This window comes from Bidens hawaiensis, unplaced genomic scaffold, assembly GCF_021521415.1.
Source record: "Bidens hawaiensis isolate Kalapana, Puna unplaced genomic scaffold, B.hawaiensis_p1.1 tig00010256_1, whole genome shotgun sequence".
Taxonomy (NCBI): Eukaryota; Viridiplantae; Streptophyta; class Magnoliopsida; order Asterales; family Asteraceae; genus Bidens; species Bidens hawaiensis.
This window is the reverse complement of record NW_027491777.1, coordinates 167,093-185,478: the sequence shown is the minus strand read 5'-3', so window position 1 is coordinate 185,478 and position 18,386 is coordinate 167,093. Positions and strand designations below refer to the sequence as shown.

Here is an 18,386-nt window from a genome sequence, read left to right as displayed (position 1 = left end):
AATTTTGAGTAGCTCACGAGTATCACCTCTGGCTCACGATTAAAGTATGAACATTTGTTCCTATTTATTGCTTATTTATATTTTGAAGTTGACTAGTGTCTAGTAATCAAGTTTCACATACTTTTCATTTAGGTAACTTACAAATTTATATTGAAACTTTGGTGGCTTTGTAAGAAAACTTAAAAGAGTGACTAAAATGAAGCACTAAAGAAACTTTGTTATTATCAGGTGAAACATTCTAATGTTATGGGCATTTAATCTAACAGAATGAATGTTAATTTGTTTCAAAGCTTTTAAAAAATGTTGTTATCCTCCAAAGCGGAGAAAAATTACTTAAATGACGATTTAAGTGTATAAAAACACAGAATGAATATAAGATGCTTTTAAATTTTAATAACATCTTTTCTCCGTGTAGATTATCTTTTTAACGTCTATAAAATAAGAATTCACAAATTTATCTAGGGATCTTTCCTTTGGTTAAAGAAAATTTATACGCAGCACAATAATACAACAAATATGCAAACAGCGAATCATGCATTTCTTTTCTAAAAACTCGGATCATACTATGATCCATGATGTGAAATAACCTGACCCATTTATGCGACTGTTAAATGGACGGTGGTTCAACCTTGTTTACTAAGAAGCGACTGGTCCTTGGTCCACAGTCTTGGCCAATTTAGCTTGTACAAGTCGGTCTAGGATTGCCGGTTCTAGAGGACTAGGATCAACACAACGTTCAGCGGCAGCAACTATCACCTGTTCAATGAGTAGAACATTGCCATTAACTTTCATATATTGTTTAAAGAACCCATAATTCCATAAATATACCTTTATATTTGGAAGAGTAAACAGAGGAATGGGTAAAAGTCGCTCGAAGTATATTTTTAAATTATACAACCATTTTAAAATCATTTTATACAATGATTATTATTGTAACAATATCGTTTTTGAATCATAATTGGCATTATATCTTTATGTGGGCGTTAAAAGAATGGATAAGAAGTGTTTTGAGTGTCAACCCAGCCCGTTTCTACCCATACTAAAATTGACCCGATACCCAACCCACTCGACCCGTAAAGATTATCTGATTACCTCATCAAGCAGGAATTCAACAGCAGCTTCATCATCGGTACTGTCTTTGAGTGTGATTCTCAGGTACTGCATATCCAACTGAATTTGCTGAAATCCACTCCGATTAAACGTATGCAATCTAACAAACTCTTGCATACTTTTGAGACAGCGTTTTACAATGGTCATCACAACAGATTCCTGCAACCGAAAGCGCTCTTATTAATATACACATATATGATATAACACCTATACTTACTATTTGTAAACTATTTAGAATAGAATAGAAAAGAATCAGACACCTGCGTATGTTCAACTTTTGTGAAGATTTCCATTTTTTGTTTAAACAGTTTTGCCAGATGGGTTTCTAGAAGCTGGCTGCGGGCCCTGTTGGTGTTTGAACGATTGTCTCGTAATGTAGTGCTGCGGGAAGAGCTTGTACTTCCGTTGCTCTCAGTGCGAGAATGTCTACGGGTAAGTCCTTGAGGTAATATTTGTTTCACTTCACTTCCTACCGCTCCCAACTGCCACAACAAAAATAATTCAAGTGTTAAATGTGTAAAAGATATTAATGACCGAGTGAAGATCCATGGTTCCATAGATACCTCTTGAAGAAACAAATCAACGAACATATGAACTTCTCTCGGTTCTTTATGCTAAAAAAATAAAAGATATTTGTCAGTAATAAGTACAATAAATATCAAATCATAACCTAAGTAACTCAGTTCATGTGGAAGACGAGTTGGGAGAAACAATGCAAACCTTGATCCAATTTGGCGTTGTTAGCCTCTTCCTCAGAAGAACAGAAATTCTTAGGGTTCTCATACTAACATACTGTAATAAAAACTCCACTTAATATATAAAACAGGATAAAATACAATATATGAAATAATGAACACAAGACACATACACGCTGCAAGAACTTTTCCCCAGCTGATCTAAAGGTGTGACGGATTTCAGCAGGAACAAAAGCAGAACCACCATACTCATAACTACCGCCCAACAATGAAGAGCCGATTTCCTGAAACATAACAAACAAAATTTTAACGGTAGCTGGAAAACAAATGCAAGGACAAAAAGTTCTTTAAGAAATTGGTTCTTGCGTCGATAATTCTTGAAATGGCATCTCGTTCAATGAACACAGATAGTTCGGTTATCACAAGTACAAGCCCAGAAGAAACTTTATCAGTTGGGACATTTTTTCCAGAAAGTAAAAGTAGCTGATCATTAAGTTGATTAAAGAAGGTCTGAAACCCTTCTTGTACCCAACTGATAATTATGTCTCTTAACTTCAATATTAATCCCAAGTCTTCATCAAGAAGATAACGGGTATCCTATAAAATAAGTTTTATAAATGAGCTCAAATAGAAAAAAGAAACCAATAAGAAACTGAAAAAAAAAATTTATATTTAACAGATAACTTATTTATACCGATAAGACTTTTATACTGCCTTGAAGCAAAGCATTTTTACTGGCTTCAAGGGCAGCCCGCAGAGGATACTCCTCTCCTATGCCATCCTTTTGAATTTGCAGAAGAGTATCTGACAAACAAAATTTGAATTAGAAAATCAACATTTATCTCTACCCTACTAAATAGCATTTATGTAAATGCACATCTATAGTTTTCTTGTTTGCATTAGAAAAAGAAAGACAAACCAGATATTTCTTGAAGAAGATTTGAAAATAAACTAGTGACATATTGCTTCACAACAACACGAGCAGCCTGAAACCATGAACATTTAATCACGATAAGTAACAAAAAAGGTTAGATAAGACATAAGTTGGTATATGCATGCCAAAGACAATTATTAGTAAAGAGAATGGTAAACCTCTAAAGCAAAATCTTGTAGACCAGCCTCTGGTAAGACTTCATCAATCAATAAGACATCAGTCCATATAAACCCTGTAAAAAGGGAGACCCAACATTAAATTAGTCAGACATGATAAATGGAGCTTAAACCAGGAAGAGTAATACTGTGTATTACAGTGTTACATAAGGACTCTATATATACAGAGAACAACCTTACACTTGGGATATCGTGTAGATATGATAATTATATAACTAATTAAACATTCTCCACAATCTAAGAACAGGAACAGCCAGTCGCTTAGAAGGTAAACAGATAATTTTTGATATTTTTGTTTGTTTCTTAACTGTTTTAGGGTTTGGAAATCGAGCGACAACGTATGACCGAAAAAGGTATATGGCTTGGTTTTTTATGAAGTGGATATCATTAGTTGAGATATTACTTACGAAGTCGGTTCGAAAGCTTTGCTGAAGAGATCTGTTCTTGTATTTGTTGTTTGGCAGCTTCAAAGTGCCTAAAAATAAAATGTACGTTAAATTTTAACAGCAAATCTGGTCAGAAGTAGCTACTGGAATTAACTAAGAGATATATTCATATATCAAGATGCACATGCATACCTTGTGGTCAAATCATGCATAAGTTTGACCAGATGCTGCTCTGAATCAGGGAAAATTACATGATAAGCATGAACAGCTTCCACAAATTCACGAGTAGGAACCTAGTCAAGATTTAGATAGCAGAATGATCAAGTGACAACTAAGAGCAATAACAGCAATCAATGGAACAGCATAATCAGGGCCGGCTCCGAGAAGACGAAATTTTTTTTGGCCGAAGGCGAAATTTTTTTTGGGCCCTAAGTAAAAGGAATATTTTGCTGGGTTTAAACAATTTAATTTTTAAGTGGCTTTACTTTGTTAGGATTTGAGTTGCGTAAAAAATTTTTGTATAAAAATAAACTTAAAAATGTTTCAAATAAGACTAGAACCCACAACCTCTTGGTTCTTTGTCATACATCTGTGCCACTAGATCAAGCTATTGTTTATGTAATAATGTTGAAACATTGATTATACATATTTTGTTTCATAAAAATACATATAAACTTTTTTTATAAATAAAATTTCGGGCCTAGCGGGGTGTCGGGCCTATGGCCGTCGACTACCCTGCCTCGCCCCTGGGCCGGGCCTGAGCATAATATATGTAATATGAAAGAAAACACATATAACTATGTGTGTTTAAACTGGAAACATAACTAAAAGCCATGGGAGATTAAAATCTTTGAAATTACCTCAGGATGAGGAGGGATGGAATCAGATTCTATTCCTTCATTGATGGATTCACGAGGATTTGCAGAATCCGCACTTATGTCTTTAGAGAGATCAAGTTCCTCAAGAAACTGTTCTAACTTTTCAAGAAGTTTTGATTTCAAGTTTTCAACCTACCAAAGTGAAGCAACATATCCACATAGGTAGTGAATATAAAAATCATTTCAGTATATTTTTTAAATAACAATTGTGAATTTGGTTGCTCCCGCAACAGTGCAAACCCAAAAGCAAGCAAGCATAAGTTATTAAATATTTACAAAATTCATGTTTGTAGAACTTCAATATATGTTTGAAATCATCCTAAAAAGTGATTTATAATTATTTGAAAAACATTCTTTCATTTCCTGACAATGATATATTATATATACAGATAAACATAACTTTTATCCTGTGAAATCATATATATATTTCTTCTTTGGTTTTTTTTTTTCATTTTTATCAAGAGAACCCAAGGTGTATGCGCACTAGAAGTATAAAGAAAAAAAAAGTGAAAATATCAAACCATTTTATAAACAATGACTGTTTTATGAAAAACAATAAATTAATAGGAATATAGCATCTGGCTATGAAACTAGTTCAAGTATATACAAGAGGGCAAATGAAATGCAAAATTCTAGCTGTCTTACTTTCCATGTTTCCTTAACAAGCATTGCATGTTTCAGCTTATAATTAAATGCACTTAAGCACATCATGAGGTATAAATTAGATTCATCATCAAACCAAGTCCACACAATAAACCCTAATACATATTGCAAGACAATTTCAATATTAAATATGCTGTTAAAATCAGAGTCACAAACCGGAAAATCTAACTGCTTAAGAAGCATTACAGCCTCTGCTCTTGCTTGTATTGAGTCAGAGTCGGAAGAAACCTTATCCTGAAAAAAAAAATCACAAAGTGAAATCTTTGTGTGTCCCCTTAATGGATATATTACATTTGAATAGTTCTCATCAGTTTGCATTGCTATAACGATACTATTTATCAAAGAATGTACCTCGAGTTTGTTAATAATAACTGTCATTAGTTCTTCAGATGCTTTCTTACAGTCCTTGAATGAGGAATCCCCGTATGCCTGATTAAATTCAAGATAAAAGGCAAAATAAAATAAACAAATATTGGTAGAGCAGAAGTGAGGTCTCATGTGAAACAAACAGTACAGAATAAGTTAATATAATGATTACGCAACAAATAAATTCACCTTGAATATTGGCATTGCTCCGGTGTAGAACCTCACTGCGTCACTATATGCTTCAGATTTTATACACTTTTGGAGTGTGGTAGGAAGATCATATATAAACTGTTTAACAAAGAAAACATATGATAGCGGTAAATCTAATCAAAATGGAATAGACGTTAAGAATTTAAATGAGTCAGCTGTTGATTTCATTGGGCCTGGGCCAGCTATTATATATGGGTCAAGTGAACAGAATGGGCCAGTGGGCATTGGGCTCAAGTTGATCCAGATGGAGCCCCATGGAGGAGGTTGAAGGATCCATGGGTTGTTAACACCACGTTGCCATCATCAGTGGGTTATGCCCACTCCTTTTCTAGTTTTATGTTCCTGCATGTTTTTTAAAGCTTTGGCTAATTGTTCTTTATGCTTCCTAGGTAGTACTTTGTTTGTTTATTTTCCTAGAATTAGAACGTGGGTAGTTTTCTTTGATTTCTATATGTACTGTTCTCTTTATTCAATGAAGGCAGAAGTTTATGTTTGATTAAAAATATTGTGTTAATTTTATCTCAATAGATTTGAGTAAAATTGATTCTCCAATGCTAGTTCAAGTGTGGCAACTTGAATGGTGATCTTTGGAATCTAATCACAAGTTTGGGTGGTGATTTCTGTATCCTAAACGCGTATTAGACGCCCTTCAGTTTGGTTCGGTGGTGTGTCTGTATCCGAAAATGAGCCGTTGTTCTATCCGTTTTTATATTCGAATCAATTTTCTGTCCGTTACCGGTGATATTCCTATCAACATATATGTAAGTCGACAAGGTCAAAGACCATAATTTGCATAATTTATAAGTTTTTACATAAAAATAAGCCGTATAGGTGACACGAAAAATAAAATGATTATAACTTAATACATGATTTCTTTTATTATTTTGATACCTGAACTTTACGCAATAGATTACGAGTGTGATGCAATTTCTCTATATGTTCTCTCTTTTCAAAGAGCAAACTGTTAACCCCATCGCTTCTTGACTGTACTGACATTATCTGACAAAAGTAATAATGGGGAAAGGTAAATTTGGAAGCTCCATTCAAATTTATATTTCCCATGCTAGCAAAGTAAACACAAATAAAAGATTAAAAAATGGTTGCCAGAATACCTTATCAAGAAGTTGCTCCATTTTACTTCCATACCAACAATATTATTCTTCATTCTAGCACAAAATATATGTAAAGTTACAACACACGTCTTACATGACAATAGTTCCATAAAATGTTGTCAAAAGAAACTTCCATCAGCATCTCATAGAAGAAAAAGAATTACCAAAACAGTGTCTCACCTTTTGATAGTATCTGTAGCACTGATAAACTTGTTATAGTTTTCATATACTAACATTTGCAAGTCAGTGTCGAGATTCTTGATCTCAGCAGCCATTTCAACATGTCTCTGAAGGAGGCCCTCAAGAGTTGACTTACGTACCTAATGCATTAGGGGAAGAAACATCATCAAACTTACATTAGAAGATCAAATGTATGCCGCATAAGAATAATTATGTATTTAACATAGCGTTCTTCCTCCATTCCAGCATAGCAGGCAACCAGATTTACTTATAAAAAGACCAAAATTCTTCAGAACTTTACTGAATATAAAAAATTTAGTACTTTCGAAACATAAGAGCTCACATTGGTAATGAGCATTTCTGATTACTTATATTCATCTTTTAATCAACATAAACAATGATATCACCTGTTTTCATGATTTGTATGCATAAGCTTAACTGCTTAAGTTATCTATATAAATCAACATATAATCGATATCTTAGAGAATAAAATAAATAGAATGGATTGAGTATCTCATAACACCACAAGGGACCAAAAGCACTTTATAAAATCACAATCAGGTAAGGCCTTAGACAAAAAAAAAAAAAAAGGTCATATTTATATTAAAGTGAAACTTTAAAATTGAAATTCATCATGAATTACCATGGGTACTAGTGTACTACTTCCCTGTTACTAGGCAGAGATGAAGAGCTATGTTTTCACAGTTTCCATGTATACTTTGAAGTAGAGGCATTCTCCTGTTGTTAATGTGTGTGTGCAATTCTGCATGCACACCTCTACAAACATTTGTAAGGGGTTGTCTTCATTTCAAGGTTAATTACATGCTATCTCCCTATGCTTCCAATAATTTAATTTGTGACAAGTTGTATTAGCTATTAGACAAATAACCCTAACCGTAGTCGCTATCTTCCCGTGGCAAAATACAAATCCTACTATATAAACCATTATTGCTGGGTATATTATGGATGTTGTATAAGCAACCAAGTAAAGGATCTTTGTTCATGCATAAATGATTCTCTAAATGAACAATCACATGGTTCCACAACTCTCCTACAGTTCACACACGCATCTCAGTCGTCAACATATGTACATTATTCTCTTAATGAACAATCACATGGTTCAACAACTCTTCTACAGTTCACACACTCATCTCAGTGACTCAGTTGTCAACATATGTACATGATTCTCTTAACTAACTACCACTTTGCACTTATGAGTTACGAGTTTTCCCACCCAACCATATACATGACAAAGAGCGCACTCAACTTAACTACATGATTAACACTACAGTGATTTGACAAGATAAATTTTGGAGTTTAACTCAACGACAATTATCCCCAACTCTTAAAACTTATAATGTAGGCTGGGTTAATACTTGCTAAAAGAACTACCTTAGCTAACTTCACTTTAAAACTCTTATATTAAACCGCACAGCCCTTAGCAATAAACCGTAGAATCCTATTAACAGCCTCCACACCTCAGCAGAAACACATTCAACTAATAAAAGTAACATCGTAAAATCCACATTTCTCAATAAAACTCAAACTCATAGCACATTCCAACACACGTCCTGAATAGCTTGATGATCTGTTTATACAGTTGATAACCTAGGTATGTTTCCACATGACTACAGCTTAATTATAAAGCATTACATCTTAACTTACTACATACACCATTTAACTTTACATTATTTATAACTAGGTCTTAATTCGTAACAAATTATGGCTCTAGAACACAAATGTAATGACCTAACACAATAACTACACACAAATTGTGATTCAACATCAATGAACAGCTAATTAATAGACTAACTGAATAATAATGAACGAAATAATGAAATAATTAGGGATCTGATATAACATATAACTACCAGTAGATTCATGTACTGATCGGCATCGAACGACGTCGTATTGATCGTATCAAGTGTGGCGAATCGTGAAGTAGTATTGGCCGGTGGAGAAATCTGAGAAGCGTCCTGTGAATAGAAGCTTGATAGCAGATCTCGCGTTCGCTTCACCTTATCGTCCACTGATACGTCATCTGACGTCATTTTTAAGCCGTTGAACTCGTAATGTGTGTGTGAGGTGATTGAATTTGTTGAATTGTTGTTAATATTAATATCCGGTGATCGGAGATGATGAGCTGGCACGGAGGTTGAAGGTGTGTATGTTAGGGAGAGAGTACGGGCAGGGTCCGGTCAGGTAGTCGACTGACCTTTGTTGAACCGTTTGGTTGAACCACTTTGAGGCTTTGAGGTTGAGCCACTGCATATGCAAAATACACCCTAAAAGTTTACTTATTGTTTTTTACGGTTGTAAATTAAAATCAAATCAGTAAAAAATAAAACTAAATGAAACTAAATTGTTGTTAATGATTTTAAGTTCGGTTTCAGCTTGTTGAGATTTTATCATGGGTGCTCAGATTTTGATTCGATTCGAAATTCGATTAGACTCGAATTATATTTGTATTCGAGTATATAAATCGAATACGAATTTATAATTTTGTATTCAATTTGATTCGAAATTCGAATTCAAATTAGATATAGTTACATATGTGTGTATATATATAATTATTTTTTTTAATTTGTGTTAAATTCATAAATAATAAATATCCTTTACAAATTAATTAATCCTAATAGGTCATACTATTGTTTCTTAGCCCATATGTGTTATTGACTTCTCGTTGTGAATTTTTTAAAATTTAGACTATTTGTACTTTAGCTTTGAATTTATTATCATGCGGTTTTGTAGTTACTTTAAATTTACATGTGTGTTTTGCAATTATGAATATCGCTTTCAGAGTTTTTGGCATGGGTGAAGTTTAATCAGATTGAATTTATTTGAATTCAAATCAAATTTATTCAAATATGAATTCGAAACGAATTTTGAATTGGGCATATAATACGAATTAAAAGTTCAACTTGTAATCGTATACGAATATTGACAAAAAAAATAATTATTCGGAATATTCGATTCGATTTAACTTGAAAATTTGTTATTCGATTCGATAAACACCCCTAGTTATTATAATATAAATACAAAAACAACTTCACACAGGCTTATGTGTTTCGGCTCAAAATACTCATAACTACTATCCAGCAATGAAGAGTCGATTTCCATAAAACTAACAAACAAAATTTAACAGTGGTTGGAAAATAAATGCAAGGACAAAAGGTATTTTTAAAAAAAAATCGATTTCTGCCTCGATAATTCCTTGAACAGCGTCTTGCTCTATTAACACAAATAGTTCAGATATCACAAGTACAAGCCAAGAAGAAACATTATCAGTTGAGACTTTTTTTGTAAAAGCGAAAGCATATGATCTTTTAAGTTGTTTAAAGAAAGTTTGAAACTCGTCTTGTACCCAACTAATAATCATGCCTCTTAACTTTAATATTAATCCCAAGTAACTTGTACCCAACTTATTTCAGATGGGAAAAAAAGAAACAAATAAGAAACTAAACAAAATTATTTAACAAGTAACTTATTTATACTGAAAGAATCAAAGCATTTTTACAGGTTTAAATGGCAGCCCACGAATGATACTTCTCTCATATGTCATCCTTTTTAATTTGCATTAAGAGTATTGATTAGTTAAACAAAACTTGAATTAGAAAGTCAATATTTATCTCTAACCTACTCAATGGCATTGATGTAAATGCATGTCTATAGTTTTCTTGTTTGCGTTAGAAAAAAGAGACGAACTAGATATTTCTTGAAGAAGTTTTGAAAATAAACTAGTGACATATTACTTCGAAACAACATGAGTAGCCTTACACCAGAAACATTTAAGTTTTTAACGAGAATAGGTAAGTAACTAAAAAGGTTAAATAAGAAATAAGTTGGTATAAACATGCTAAAGACAATTATTAGTGAAGAGAATAATAACCTCTAAAGAAAATCTTGTAGACAAGCCTCTAGTAAGACTTCATCAATCAACAAGACATCAATTCAAATAAACATTGTAAAAAATTGAGACCAAAATAAAGACATTAAAATCGCCAGACAACAAAATAGCCAGACATGATAAATGAGACTAAAACCAGGAAGAGTAGAGGTTTCGAATAATGTAATTCATGTATTAGCCCGATACTCCAAAGTTGACACATGTTGTACAAGTTTTGGACAGATCTAACTTTACTCCCAAGTTTTGGACGATTCCACTAAATAGGGCACTCATTAAAGCATGTCGAGTTTTTTTTTTTTTTTTTTTTTGGGGGGGTGTCCTTGTTAAAGAAACCACTAAGATCAAATCTTGAAAGAACATACGTAAGCGATCCATCGAACACTCATAATCTATGTAGTCAAACTCATCAATACCACTATCGCAAAGAATGTAGTATTGCACTTTCCAAAATTGTGTCATCGATGTCACAAAAGCATATGTAGATAAATCTTCTGTTAAATATAAGCCCAAAACTCTAAAATGTGTTGAAAGGATGCCAGCCTCCATTAAAAGTCCTCAAAAAAGGACATCTACAAACCACAATACTATCTATGGTCTTCCGAAGACCATTGTCAAAAACAGAAACGGCTTCACCGACGTATAGAAGCTGACATGTACTGGGACTTATTTAATGTATTTAACAGGTAACAATATTTGTACACATATTATATGGCTACAAAATTAACTCATTACTAAAAGAAAAATTATTATATTAGAAGATACAACTTAAAAAGTGTACATAAGGCTGAGGGGTGTGGGGGGCGCGAGAGGGGGCGCGAGTGGGGGCTCCAGCCAATAATATTGTGACGTGTGACAGAGAGAGAAACTTGATAAGATGGGTGTTGGTTGTGGTGCTCGCGCCCCGGGCCCTGGTGTGGAGGGGGCGCGAGCGGTTTTTTTTTATTTTTTTATAAATGTATTAAAAAAACGTATTATTAAAAAAACTCATAAATTATTTAAAAAAACACACATTAATTAAAAAAACACATTAATATCTAAAAAAAATTAAAATACTAAAAAAAAACATTATTCTTATTCTTCGGCTTGGTCTTCTTCGATCAACCTCTTCCGGAACAACAAAGTTAGGAGACGGTTGTATGTTGGATGGTTGAAAGCCGGATGATTGTTGCGACCCCGAATAAAACATCGGTTGGTCCGGTGCCGACCATAAATCGTCGTAACTGTAATCTGAATCTAGGTTTGGGTACCAATTTTCAGCCATGTTTTTAAAAAAAGGTTTGGAAGATGGGGTGATTTTGGGTTTTGGGTGTGGTATGTGACATTGGTATGTGATATTGGTTTTGGGTGGTATGTGATATTGGTTTTATAGAGAAAAAAAATTTTTTTTTTTAATAAACAAAGAGCCCAACGGCTCTATTTACGCATTCCCAGGCCACTTCACGCGTTCTCCCAGCCGCTACCCCTCTTGCGCCCGCCTGGAAATCCGCGCTCGCGCCCCTCTCGCGCCTCGGTGGTGTGGTGCTCGCGCCCCGGGGCGCGAGCGGATGGCCTCACGCGCCCTTTCTCGCGCTCCACACCCCTCAGCCTAACTTTAAAATTTAAAGCTCATCACTTTATTATCTCCCAATCAAATTTAAACACGTATGAAACCAATTCCATCCAGAAAATGGACGGCCACCATCATCCATGAGATAATCAATCAAATAACATGTGGTTTTGCTGTCACCAACCCATGACGTCATAAACCACACCGATACCACCCACCGCTTTCTTTGGAATTACCAGCATTCTGGCCTTCTAGGTCCCTATATTTGTGTTGTTCTTTATAACAAAGCATACAACTTTCAACAATATCAATGTCACCCCTTCAAATTACCAATACACGTCATGATCTAGAACCATGTGGTTATGAACAAATTTTTTTTTGAACGGCAAACCAAAGCATATATAAAAAAACAAACAAGTACAAACAGGATAGACTTAGCAAGTAGCTAGACCACAGCCCATAACCACCAGTAATGAACACCTCAAACTAATACAAAACACCTAACACACTTTGAAACTACACAAATCCTTCCATGACAAAGTCCCCCCACCCGACCTATTTTTGACCCAAAGAAAACTAAGCGCTCTTATATCTCCCACCACTCTTTCCACCGTGAACCCCGAGCCATTAAACACCATATCGTTTCACACTTTCCAAAGACACCATAACGAAACAAGGCAAACTGCATGGAAATACTTCGTCTTCCTCCTTGGAAACTTTGTGAATTTATATAAATCTAAAATATCACGAACACTAAAAGCGAAAATATACGGGATTTTACACCAAAGTGTAATGGCCTGCCAAACCGCTTGCGCCAACCCGCATGAACAAAAGTTTGAAGACTTTAACTACATCGAGTATCTTGACAATTAAAATCATACATGAATGATGAATCTTTAGTGATTGTACCTCTTAATACCCACTCTTCAATAGTTATGACTGCTCCCTGATAAGCCTTATAAGAAATAAAAATAGTGATCCATGATATAAAGATGTTACCCTACGCTTTCAAAACAAGCATGTGATATATGCCACCAAAACAACTTATCATATATAAGTATTGTCCATGCAATTATTGTTTGTGCGTCAATGATCTATTAATTCATATACATACACACGTTTTAGTCTCTAACAATATCAAAATTGTTCAACTAGTTCTTATTTGTGCGTATATGTAAGGATGAGCTCACTATAGGGCCGATACTGGTACCAACAGTATCGATCAATAATTTCGCTAAAAACGGATACCAACACTTATACCAAAAATGCTTAGTACAGTACATAACCAGTATCGAAGACAATATATCTGTAAAATATCAGTATCATATCAATCCTGAAAACCTCGAATACGGGTGTTGAATTGAGACCTAAAATACCTAGTATAGTATCGTACCATTTACTCATTCATACCAGTATATGATCTATCGTCTTGGATAAATTGTTTATTATGCCAAATTACAACGAATTAACTTAAAGGTTAAGTCCTTGTCAATAATAAAAGAAAGATATCTTCCGCCATTCTAATTTTCCTCTTAATTATTCAAACAATCATAATTTAGCTCACTACTTATCCAACTAAATACAAACAAGGTAACATATTCACTAATTCAACTAAATACACACACTTTCAAATAACGTTAGGGTCTAATTTGTAGCTAAAAATTGCAAAAGGACCAGTTTATAAAAAGATATCCGAGATCCGGTTTTCTCGCCCACGGTATTAAAATATCAAAGAAATTTCCACGAACCCACCAATTCCCCATCTATAAATACACCTTCACAATTCATTGCAAACCTTCCTTTCTTTGCCGAATCTTCTTTTGGTAGGTATGTTTTCACTTTATCTTTCTTGTTTTCATCGTCATTTTATTATTTATTATTATTATTATTATTATTATTATTATCCCCTCTTTTGTCATAATTAGGTCTAACAATCAATCGATTTCCATCGTTCTGATTATCATAATTCTGTTTCTGAATTCTTGCAGCTCTTGTGAATCTCGTCTCCTTGCTGGTTACGTTTTGTAGCTTGTTTTTGCACTTTCGATTAAAACCTAGGGTTTTGTTTCGTTTTGTTGACGTTTTAATAGCATACACTACATCAATTAATTGGATGAGTAATTCTTGTTCATGACGTTTGCTGTATTGATGCGTCGTATCCGAATACTCCACTCTTTCTCCGTTGTCTTCCTATACTGGTTTCACGAGCTTTCATGAACTCACCTTAAATTATATCATCTTTATTATTTTATAATTTACAACTATTTCATCAATTTTGAACACTAGAGCCTTAGATTTTGTGTTAATAGCTTATAAAACCCTAATTTACTTCAAACTTTGATCAACAATGACGTCATTAAAGCAGCAACAACAACAACAGCTAGCGACTTTGGGATCCGATGGAGACCAAAGGTACGCAAACCTCGATGAACGGAAACGGAAGAGGATGATATCGAACCGGGAATCAGCTCGCAGGTCGCGTGCGAAGAAGCAGCAGCGATTGGATGAATTACTCGGTGAAATTAACCAATTGCAGAATGCGAACAATACTATAATGAAGAAGATTGACGCGGCGACACAAGTGTTTGTTAAGGCTGAGTCGCAGAACAATGTTCTGAGAGCTCAGCTTACTGAGTTGACGGACAGGTTGCATTCGTTGAACACAGTTTTGCATATTGCACAGGAAGTTAGTGGTTTGACTATGGAGATTCCTGAGATTCCTGATACGTTGCTTGAGCCGTGGAAACTGCCTTGCTCTGTGCAGCCGATTACAACGTCGTTTAATATGAATATGTTCTAGCATATGTCAAGTATCCGATTAAAGTTTGCGTCTTATTTGTGATGTTTGTTTGGTTTTTAAGTGCGCTGATTAGGTATGTTTGTTATGTGGCATATGATGTGGTTAAAAGCATGTTGGTTTATGTGGTTCTGTACACGTTTTATGGGTGCTAGTGTTATTATGTAATGTGTTTGGGGATTTAGAGCCCTTTTATATGATATGGAATTATATCTTGTTTTGTTTTTATGATTCTGTGTATTTGCTGATAAAAAAGAGTTTAATAGCAAGAATACATGTTTTGTCAAAACACATTTTATAGAAAATCTACCAAAATGTCTAATTCATACCTTTTCCATGTATTCAACATAATATTAATCGGATTCAGCTGTTAACTGTTCCTATCGGAAATAGGATTGATTACGGATTCGAGCCATAGCACATGGTTTCATAAAACCACACGATTTTTCTAATCTAAATCAAGCTGGTTTTACGAAGATAAATATTTACCTTGTTTAGAACTTCAAATGTTAACATCTAAATATATACATTTTTTTTCTGACTTGTAGAAGTGCACACGATGTTAACCGAACTGAACCTGTGAAAAGCTGGTTATATCTGGCCAAGAAACTCGATGATGACATGGTTCGATTTTAGTTATCACTTTCGGAGGTTTCATCTAATATTCTAAGATCGCATGATGTGTTAAAAATTACATTGACAAATAGAACTTTGCTTTCAAGTGTGATTAAATCTTAAAACTCAACTTATTAGAAGCCCAACACAATGGTGATGTTAAATTGTTAATAACCTGGTGAAGCTGCTTATAATGAAGGGGTAACACTCAAAGTAGGTTCAGCTAGAATTGCCACACAAACTAGTAAGGCAATCGAATAATTAAATCAAACGACGTCTATTGTAAAATTGTTACAGTCTTGTTGTAATCTTGGTAAGCTAGAAGAGGTTCAAGGATCTACGTGGTGCGAGAAATCACATAGTTTTTGAATTTTGAGTTTTTTCTTTCTAATACAATATACAAGTTACTAATCGAGTATTAGTGATGCGGCTTGTTATGGATTGGTTGTTTATAAATGGTTAGGTTGTTATTTGTGGTACATGTTTGTTACAATGGTGTAGTTGCTATCCAATTCATTATCAATATCATATTGCATAACGTAAAACGAATCACCATCTATTTTCCTGGTACTGCTTAAATCCCTACGCTCAAAGCTGACATGGATGAATAAACAAAACGGATATTCCAACAACCTATACATATTCCTTCTCCAGTAACTCGTTTTAGGTGTAAAAAATATAAACGCGACTTCTTTTAATCGAGTAATTTACATGATATGCATGAAATAAATGACAAGGCTTTGTACAATCAATGGGAGACTAGAGTTGAAGAAATTTGGGATTTTAGTCATATAGTAATACTCAAACAATTATAACTGGAAACGAAAATTTGGTTAGGGCTTATTTATTTAAATGATTGTTAAGATTTTTATTATAATTACCAACAAATAAACACAAATATTAAAGTAATTTTATAAAACACAACTTTAATAGTTATAGCAATTGATGACACATGACAACATAGACGAAGATACACATTAATTAGGCTGCACAGCAATGCGAGACTAGAGTTGCACAAGAATCAACATGGACCAACATTTTTCACTTAATTTTTGTTTGAAGTCATGTCGTCGTCATCATACTCAGTAAATCTCATCAATAGCAAATCTATGGTAGGGTCTGAGGAGGGTAAGATGTAGACCTCTACCCTATATGAATAGAGAGGCTGATTCCTGTGAGACCCCCGACTCGATAGTAGTTTTGCATCAAGCCTTGGACATTATGCACATAACACTCAACTATCGGGACACCCCGATTGGTGCATGTACCCTTGTCTTTCGGCTATCAACGCCACCACATGATGTCTGATTAACCTTCCATCACTTTTAACGTTATTTTCACGAGGTTAGCAAAATAACGTCAAAATAAGTGTAATTTCACTTTTGTCCACCTGAGGGTTCACACATATATACATTATATGCGCGCATCGTAAGCATGACGTAATAATTTTTAAAAGTCTAATTGTTAATTCAATTAATAATTTGTGTGAGTCAAGCAATTACATTTACAAATACAACTAAAAGTATACCAAGAATTACCCGAGGTTCTTTATGTATAATGGTGTCTATTTAAACTTTAACGTTTGATTGAGTCATATTTCGAGGCCCCGTGATTCCTTCGTTTCCCAAGAACCAGTCACTTCATCCCAGACTCACTTATAATCGAATAGCATTGAAGAATTTTTCCAGCTGCTAATCAAGACGATTCTTTAGCAAGCATTGAATATTTTTTTGACACCCCACCAGAGTACCAGACAATATGTTGTCAAGGTTGCTTCGCTTTAGGACAACATCGACCATTTAAACAAAAGCATTGAAAGCTTCATGTTGGGTTGGAGCATTTTGCTAAAAAAAAAACTGAACGATAGTCTAGAGCTAACAAATGCAACAGGTGCCATAAGTAATGCTATAAATGTTTGACCATGCGTACTCGCACGGTATGGGCTAGCGTTTTGGCCCAACCGACGCCACAATACACATACCCGATTAAGTTTGACACAAGCATGATGACATTCATGCACATGTTAATTGACGATATTCGAAACCCAAGAATGATAGCAAGCGTTCATAATCCGAGCATGAAAGCCGGTTTCCGATCCAAGGAAGACAAGATTGTGCCGAAGACACAGGCCGATCCAGAAACTCATTCTTGGACTAGTCAACGTAAAAAGGTGGACCTAGGAGAAAAGACACAAAGAAACCCGTTGTGTCTCGACATTTTTTGGAGAAAAAAAAACATTTAACTCTTTTGGAAACCTTGCACTGGAAAAAAGATTCTATGATAAGAAAATGGACCGAAAGATTGTCAAAATGAACCGATATAAACACCAAATGCCAACGTTTACACTTTTTCATATGGTTTACCAGCAGAATAAAGACGTGTAGGATCATTGAAGGGTCGTCAAAGCAGGTAGGTGACACTCAGTTACATAACTGTTGGAATCATAAAATTTAATCAATTTCTTTCCTTATTAACATAATAAATCATACTTGGTATTTAGGCAAAACTCGCCTCGACAACATACATTCCAGCACGTAATTGTGACGTCCCTTATATAAAGTCCAATTTTATAACATCGGTCTAAATTTTATGTTTATAAATTAAAAATTACTAGAACGACAAACAACCAACCTACATTACATAAAAATCTCCAATAATAAAAGCAAGATCTTCGGTGTGTTCGCTACTAAGAACTCAAAATGTGACGTTTGGTGTCTGGATTGGCTTTTTAGACTTGCAAAGATTGCATTCTTGATCTATACCGGTTTGTTACAAACTTGATGGTGCCAAGAGATATTGAACCGGTAAACT

At 34.4% G+C, this 18,386-nt stretch overlaps 2 pseudogenes across 1 annotated transcript; one reads left to right on the top strand and one right to left on the bottom strand.

The window, feature by feature from the left end:
- Positions 1 to 405: 405 nt before the first annotated feature.
- LOC143534668 (vacuolar protein sorting-associated protein 51 homolog) lies at positions 406 to 8,905 on the bottom strand (annotated as a pseudogene). The gene is made up of 20 exons (XR_013135585.1): positions 8,582 to 8,905; positions 6,711 to 6,850; positions 6,531 to 6,584; positions 6,310 to 6,417; positions 5,398 to 5,496; positions 5,194 to 5,271; positions 4,999 to 5,076; positions 4,162 to 4,311; positions 3,494 to 3,594; positions 3,323 to 3,390; positions 2,898 to 2,971; positions 2,725 to 2,791; positions 2,500 to 2,609; positions 2,172 to 2,402; positions 1,979 to 2,089; positions 1,831 to 1,902; positions 1,674 to 1,724; positions 1,371 to 1,592; positions 1,093 to 1,269; positions 406 to 756 (listed from the first exon to the last, which is right to left on the bottom strand). The product of XR_013135585.1 is annotated as a vacuolar protein sorting-associated protein 51 homolog (transcript).
- A 5,361-nt stretch (positions 8,906 to 14,266) lies between these two features.
- On the top strand, positions 14,267 to 14,991 carry LOC143534641 (bZIP transcription factor 53 pseudogene; annotated as a pseudogene).
- Positions 14,992 to 18,386: the final 3,395 nt, after the last annotated feature.